The sequence below is a fragment of the Triticum aestivum genome, chromosome 3A, assembly GCF_018294505.1.
Source record: "Triticum aestivum cultivar Chinese Spring chromosome 3A, IWGSC CS RefSeq v2.1, whole genome shotgun sequence".
Classification (NCBI taxonomy): Eukaryota; Viridiplantae; Streptophyta; class Magnoliopsida; order Poales; family Poaceae; genus Triticum; species Triticum aestivum.
The window spans coordinates 42813360-42821661 of NC_057800.1; the positions used below are offsets into that span (position 1 = coordinate 42813360).

The 8302-nt window shown below is 46.6% G+C and overlaps 1 pseudogene; it reads right to left on the reverse strand.

Annotated features, from left to right (window-relative positions):
- Positions 1 to 2461: 2461 nt before the first annotated feature.
- Positions 2462 to 3406, reverse strand: LOC123056722 (uncharacterized; annotated as a pseudogene).
- Between the last annotated feature and the right edge of the window lie 4896 nt (positions 3407 to 8302).

Consider the following 8302-nt stretch of genomic DNA (forward strand, 5'->3'; position numbering starts at 1 on the left):
GCAGAGGCCTTTGGTCCCGGTTGGTGGCACCAACCGGGACTAAAGAGAAGCATTGGTCCCGGTTGGTGCCACGAACCGTGACCAATGCACCCCTTTAGTCTCGGTTGGTGCCACCAACCGGGACCAAAGGCCTTGTGCTGCCCCGCGTCAAAAGTTTAGTACCACCTCACTAGCTGAGAGAGCTCGAGAATGGTTTATAAACTTATTCCTCACCCTGGTCGATTGACCGAGCCACATGGTTGGACTCAACCAAGCAATAATTCCACCAGTGTAAAAATCTATAGGCGCCGAGGTAGTTTTACCTTTTCTTAAACCGCTCTCAACCGCGAATCAACCTGTAGTTTTACCTTATCACATCACAGGTTGGGGATCCCGTCCTATTCTAATCGATTGAGAGCGGTTTCGAGTTCCACTCTCGACGGCGAATATCATGCGGCTGCCATGAGCGGCGGATGGGCTTGACGGCAAGTCCTCGGTGGCGCGGGGAGCGGCTTGTCTATAGGGTTGTCGGTGTCGTGGTCATGGCGGCAGTACGGTGGCTCGACGGACCAGTCAGTGGCCGGCGAGGAGGCATCACGACGTGTCCGCCATGTCCCGCGCTATTAGTCGCCGCGGCGGTTGTGCACGCCCGGGCATCGTGGCCGCTGAAGGAAGCCACGCGAGGAGGCCGCGGTGGGAGCAACTCATCTGGGCGAGCAGCCCCCATTTGGGATTCCGCTCCTGTAGCAACGCCTGGGGTCCTCCAGTCCTTCAATCCATCCATTTGACTGGACCTCCGCCCCTGATGTGCTACGAGCTTCAAGTCTGCGTTCGTATTTGTTCCAGATTTGCACACCTAGGTAAGGTATATCTCAAATTATCTACTTCCTTTTCTTATTGAAACATGGGGAAAAAATCAGTCTCCAAATCCATATAGGGCATAGGGAAGCATTTGTGACAAATACCACATCTTCAGAAGAAAAAGTATACGATGTAGTTTGATTGTTGTGTGTAGTGATCTGCTGTGTTTCAGCCTCATAAATTTTTGGGCCTATGGCTGTACAACGAAAATGGGTATGTCTTGAATATTTTCTAAAAATCTCTTATCACTAAATACTTATTGCTCATGTTGGTTGATGTAGCGCTCCGCGTTTTTTTCATCTTGATGCGGGGCACATCTCCTCCCATCACGACGATCCCCAACTACCGGAGCTCTTCAGTATCGTCCTCCATCGAGTCACATAACCATGTGTCCTGTGTCCATTTACCATCTCATTGCGTCTGCTCGAATTTAGTTAGATTTATTAAAAAGTTGAGTTTGCTGAATATGGGTAAGTCACGTCCCCAACGCTGAAGCCAAGATTTCTGTATTCAGTTTTTGTTTCACACCAACTTTAATTGTTTTGGGCATAGCCAAATTACAAGTTTAATATTCAGATTGTGATTTAAGTTTCACGCGAATAAAAATAATATCAAGTTTTGGTGTTTTAAGTAGCAACTGGTCAAGTATATGCATTGATCATGCCTGATGGGCAGTAAAAAAATTTGGCGAACATTATAAACACATACCGTAGATTCAAGTCTCCTGTCTAGTAGTTTCTTTTAGGCGGACGCGGATTTGGTGAACATGGGTGCGCGCACACCCTTTATGAATAGCCAATTCAAAAAATGCTAGCAAAAATCAAAAAAATCTGAATTTATTTTTTTAATATACATAGTCAACCGGTATACTCGCATATGAAGTTTCACGAAGAAATCACATCCGTGATAATCTTGGCAAAAATGACAAAATCGAAGGTAATCGAAGCTATATTAAAAAACACTGTTTAATGAATAGTATGGTCGCATTTGTATTTTCTTCATTAAGAATACCACAGGTGTAAATATATCATGAAACTTCACACGTGAGTAGGATGATCGTCTAAGGTTCATACGGCAAAATTTCAGAATTTTTTAAATTTTTCTAGTATTTTTTATGAATTTACTATTCATGTGGGTGCGCGCGCACTCATGTTCACCTTTGTATTTTCGCTTTTAGGCAAACATTATAAACCACTGTTTTTGACCCTTCATGCATGGCGCCTGGGTCTGACTAGTAGTAATTTGTTTTCTCGCATTCATCTTGATGGATAGATTCAGGTGCCCTGCATTCTTTGTTGAACTACTTTTGTTTCATTATTAATGGTAATGGAGTCAGCCGGAGTGTCCTTTTGAAATATATATATGGAAGTGAGGATTAGAACAAAGAGATGAATCTGTTACTGTATCGAATTTAATAATGTAAGAGGAAACTCACCATTCTGAAATCGAGATTCAGAGCTAGGAAGCATGATGTAGGCATCGACAGCTTGACCAGAAGCCAAATCCAATTTAATTCCGGTGCACATATATCGTTCTTTCATCTACTTCAAATGTTTCTGCAACTAGAGATATTAAGTTAAAACGTTCATTCTTGAAAGACATTCATAGGGAGTAGCTTTGATCAGCCGCCCCCCTCTCCCCCGCGTCGCCCTTCCCACGGGCGACACGGGAGGCGACGCAGCCTCGAGCGCTCCCTCCCCTCCTCCTCCCCCCTTTCCCTGCCGCCGCCGGTGCTCCCCGCCGGACAAAGCCCTGGCGGATCCGGCGGCGGCGGGACTTCGCTCCCAGGCTGCCTCCCCCCTCGATCGTGGGGCTCGACGAGGCTGACGGAGCCGTGATGCTCCGGACCTAGGGTTTCACAACGGCGGCCCCAGATCCAGAGGGTCGGGCCTCTGGACCTGGCGTGGCGAGCACGCGGGCGGCGCGGCGTGACCCTTTGGGGGTGTGGCTGCGGCTGCTTGGCTGTGCCCCGGCGGATCCAGGTGGCGGAGGCTGCGGGTCACCGCGGCAGCGGCCATGGTCGGCGGCAGCAAGGTGCAGGTGGCAGGTCCCCGCGACGGAGCCACTACCCCTGCTCGACGCGACCCCCTGCGGTGGCTGGCCTTGTTTGGCAGCCATCTGGCGGCTGCTGCTCTGCGCTGGCCGGTGCTTCCCTACATCGATGGTGATGACACGTGGTATCCCTCTCGGTGCTGATGCTCCTCTCCGGCGGTCTGCTTCCCCGTCTCCTGTCTGCTCTGCTGCGACGGTATTTGGGGTTCTGGTCTTGGGCCGGGGCGAAATCCCTGAGCGGCGATGGCCTGCGCTGACAACGGCGACAACTGAGGGTGCCGTAACCTCCATGGAGGCGCTGTCATGGCCCGGACTGACCCTCTCCTCGAGCACCGGGGGAAACCCTTGGTCCAGTTCATTGGACAAGGCAGCGGTGGCGTCTCAGCGCCATTCCTTTCTTGAAGGCATTGTTTGGGTCGCACTTGGAGTCCCCGATGCGGCAGCTGGAGATGGTGGCCTCCTCGGTCTTCCGGCGAGGCTTGCTGGTAATGCGATGCTGTGATGAGGGCTTCGGCATAGAGCGTGGGCGTCCGGGGCGCTATGTACGCCGGTGCCGGCATGTCCAAGACGATGGCTTCACTAGTCCTGGTTGGGTCCTGCCATCCATTTGCCGTCTCTTAGGCACTTATGGGTGGAAGGTACGTTGGCCTGGACAGCCCTGGAGATGCGGTCTTCTTTGGAGGCGCCTGGCAACGGCTGTGACGCGGCCTTGAGGCTCTGAGTCTAGTTACCTCGCCGTTCATGGTTGGAGGCTGGACAAGGCTAGACCTTTCGTAGTTGCAGTCTGTAGTTGGTAGCACCTCCTCGCCTGCTCGTTTGGTGAGGACGATGATGTGTGTGCGTGTGTCCCTCCTCTTGGGAGGTTGTACCTGTACTGCTGTTCTCTTCCTATTCAATGAAATGAAACGTAAACTCTTTTGCGTTTTCTCGAAAAAAATAGGGAGTTGCTTTATGTTGGAAAACTATTTCAGTTATTGTTCTTGCATACTCCTATTTCAGGAATCACTTCATCACTAGCTTAGTTGGCACCACTAGTAATAGCTCGATTTGACATAAGTGAGTCATGAGTTTTTACAATGCTTTGTCAATTACTTGTAGAAGAAGATCAATTTTCATGGAAAAAACTCTATTTGCAGCTACTCAAAGCTAGGCCAACTAATGATACTTCCCTCAACTAAAATACACGGTTTATAAGGTTGTACAGCCATGGACTTCTGAATGTTCTGATTTGTATTAGATATGCAATGCTTTTGGAAGTTCTGGTTCTGTTACTGTTTTTTAAGTCAGGTTGGGAGAGTATGAATATTGATATTAGTCGTGATTCTAGTCGGAGTAATGTGAATGCCATATTGTTTCTTCAGGCTTACACCATATAACCAATTGAACCATGGAACTGATGTTATCACCATATTTCAGTCCCATGTACTTCTAGGTGACAGCTGAGAACACTACATTTCTTTAATTGTTTTCTTTTCCACACAATTTTTAGAAGCAAACTCAGGTAGTTAGACTCCAGCTATTATATCTTCAGCCGATTGCATGAGTAACATTGATTATTTATCTGAATACACGGTAGTTTAATTTTTCTTGTTTGATGCTGTTCGGAGCAATGCTTGGTTAGTACTCCCTCCATAAACTAATATAAGAGTGTTTAGATCACTATTTTAGTAATCTAAACGCTCTTATATTAGTTACAGAGGGAGTACCAATTTCCTTTTTTTTGCGGGAAGGTTAGTACCAATTTCCAGTTAGATTTATTTCCATTTGCAAAGAGGTGAAATCTGATCCTCTTCAGGGTGTCAATCTTTGATGGGTTTAATTTTCGGTGCTTTTGTTTCATTACAGTGCAACGAGGAACTTGGAGGTTAATTGCACCCATTTTATAAATCGACACACATGAATCTTGATTATGTATGAGATTATTCTAAGACACTGACAACATTTTATATATATATATATATAGGCACTTTTTTTTAATCCCGGTTGACGTCTAGAACCGGGACTGAAGACTGGCCTTTAGTCCCGGTTCTAGACACCAATCGGGACTAAAGGGGTTGCGCCAGGAGCGAGGCGCTCTAGTCCCGGTTGGTGGCTGGAACCCGAACCACCAGCCGAACAGGGGCTGGTGCCTGCCATGTTTGTAGAATTTACTTGTATAGGGTAGAGCAGCAGTCTTTTCTATAGAACCTCACTTATTTCCTTTACTTGTTGGGTAATAAAAGTGGCAACCTTTCATGTAGAACTTTCTACTGTGAATCATCATGCATTCATGCAACTTTGCTTGGGGAATATTGTGTGAAATGAATGTTGTTTGACATTGTCTTTAATGCTAGTAAGGGCTTTCCGGCTAAGTTTTTTTTAGATAAAAGGTGCCGGCCGAGTCCGAGAAGAGCGCGAACCTAGCCCGGATTTGAATCAACAGAGCCATCAACCAGCCAGGATTACAGAGGCGTCACATTACAAAGGAAATGAATGCAAAGCAAAGCAAAGCGGAAAGAAGATACAAGGTGCTAGGTAGAACAACACAATGGCAACAACTGGAGCAAACACAACACGTTTCCAACGACCAGCACTACGCCTACACCAACTAGCCAACTAATTAGGAGCACCGGAGGCAGGCCACGCCGTGCAAGCATTGAGCGCCGGCTAAGTTCGACTATTGATCTACCACTTTCTTACTAGCTAGCATGGTATGTTCAATCACTTTGGTAGAACGATTTAGATAAACTCATTATCTCTTGTTATCATTGAGTTGGTCTAGTTGTTTAGGCCAATGTGGGATCGAGTCGAGATGAACTAAGTGGCCTAGTGGTCATGTGATAGGTTGGCTAACAAACAAAATTGCAACTAAAACGAACCTAACTTGAGTGGGTACCGTTGATTTCTTCTTTGCCCCTCCCACTTAGGTCAACAAGGACCGATTTTCTTAGGCCAAGATCTGATCAATTATCGTACCATCGTCCATTCCATATGATGGAAAAGGATTGGCTTCAATAAGAAAAATTATTCAAGGCTTACATGCATAACATAATCCGTCAACTATTTATTTTATGTATGTTTTTGTTTTGGTTCATAGTAGGTCTATTTTTTTCACCGTAAAAATCTTGTATGGTTCCGTTAGGAAATTTATTACTGGACACAATTCCTAGAACCCCATAATAAGCTCGACCCGATCAACCAGTTGCTCTGCAAAATCACTCAAGAGTCAAGACAGGAATTGACAGTGTTTGGCGCTGTGTTAAACGTACAGGTTTTCACCTTTCGCTCATTTTATTTTTACTCGGTTACAGAGGCTAGCTCAACAAGACTAAGTCGCAAAATAAAAATAAAAAACGTGAACTCGACTCACGCTACATGGCTTATATTCAGATAACTGAAACTTGACACCAAACTGACCGACATATCGTGCCACCGAAACTGCTGGGGCAGACACGTGGAACTAAATTTGTGCGACTATTTCTGCTTATTAATTAAGGAGAGGGACCCAATAATTACTTGAGCTATTTGAAGAATAAGCAGAATGACGGCGCCAATGAATGCCACGAACTGCACATTGTCGAGCATGTTCCTCTCCATGAATGATCCCATGAATTTGTTCCATGGACTCTTGGAGCGCTTGTCCAGCGTGTGCCAAATGTCGTAGAGGTAGCTTGGCTTGTCGGTGATCACTCCCTCACAGAGGTTGGAGAAGCCTTTTACGACCACCTCGTTGCTGCCCAGGAAATTAATGATGATACCTTCATGCTCGAGGAACTCGACGTCCTCAGCCTGGCGTGCCAACTGCGACATGAAAACGCAGTATGTCGTCACCGGCCTCTCCGACATCTGCTCCTCCAGCGCCATCAGGTTGCGTAGGATGGTCCACGTGTTGCCGTCGATCTGCAAGCAAGGGATGAGGAGAGTGCCTCCCTGAAGGCTCACGTCAAGGATGGATTCCACCCCGGCCTCGAACTCCCGACGCTTGAACTCCACGTAGGCGCACTTGCGGTACAGCGTCGCCCGTTTCCATGGACCTGTGCCACCGCGTAGCTGTTGTTAAAACAAGAAAAATTATGTTGAAAAATGCATCCTAATTTAATTATATACTATATATGCTAATGCAAAATTTCACCTGTTCCCTTGTTCTTGACGATGTCAATTGCTGCTACACCAGATTTGGGTGGGGCGAAGTAGGTGTGCACCAGGTGCAGCAGGTGAGCAGGTTCTTTTGCTGGCGACTCCGGCGTTGCCTTTGTGATGTAGCGCCCTTCGGCCAGCAGATCCCGGACACGTGTGCAGAGGAGGCCTGGCTCGTTGCTGTAGCCAGCTAGCCTTTGCAACTCCTTGAGGACGATCCAAGGTATCTGATTCTCAATGAGGAACACCACGTCCCGTAACAAATCAATCTCGTCCGGGCGAACGTCTCCTTCTCCAGGGGATGTTTCTATCATGTCCACAAGTAAACAGAGAACATATATCCCGTCGCGCATCATCATATCCGCGAAGGCTTCTTCAGTTTCTTCAGCTCTCGGATTACCAGCGTAGCATTTCATCGTCTTCAGGTTCTTCAGATCTTCGATTACCTGAGCCTTATGCTCTTGGAGAGTCAATTGCGGGGCTTCCTCCTTCCTATCCTCGAAAGTCAAACTCAAAAAACTGTCGACGAAGACGCTCTTCTCCTGCTCTGTGATACGTAGTTCGTTATCACATGGTTGTTTCCCCTTTTTTTCTGCGTAGCATTCCATCGCCCTTGCCATCAGATTCTCCAGCTCTCCAGGTTGCTCAAGAAGCACACTCACTAACCTGTCGACCAAGACGCTCTTATTCTGCTCGTTTTCCATGACTTCTTTCCCCTTTTTATCATGGGGATTGTTTTCCGAGGGTTGCACCATTGACGCTTCATGGTAAGGGCCGATCCGCACCCTGAATGGTGTGAATCGTTCTTCTTCGACCATGCGGAGTGCTCTTCGAATCTTCGCAATATGGATAGTAGTACTTCCAGCTGCACCAACATATGCAATGCAACAGCACAGTTAATTACTCCAAGATTGTGTGGTCCTGTCAGCACCATGCATTAGAGCGGTGTGTGAATTAACATGCAACACTGAATTCCTCCTGCTGACGCCTTTGAATTACAAAACACAAACAGCCCAACGCTATCTTACTACAAGCCAGAGTTAATTACTCCAAAGCATCCCTACACGTAGTTCCGGATGATAAATCTACTCACCACCGTTAAGCTATGTACAACAAACAAGGCAAATACTCTCCCTCCTTTCCTAAATATAAATCATTTTATAGATTTCAATATGGAGTTTATACGAAGCAAAATGAATGAAACTACACTCCAAAATATGTATATATACATCCGTATGTAGTCCATATTAAAATCTCTAAAAAGACTTATCTTTAGAAACGGAGGGAGTACGTT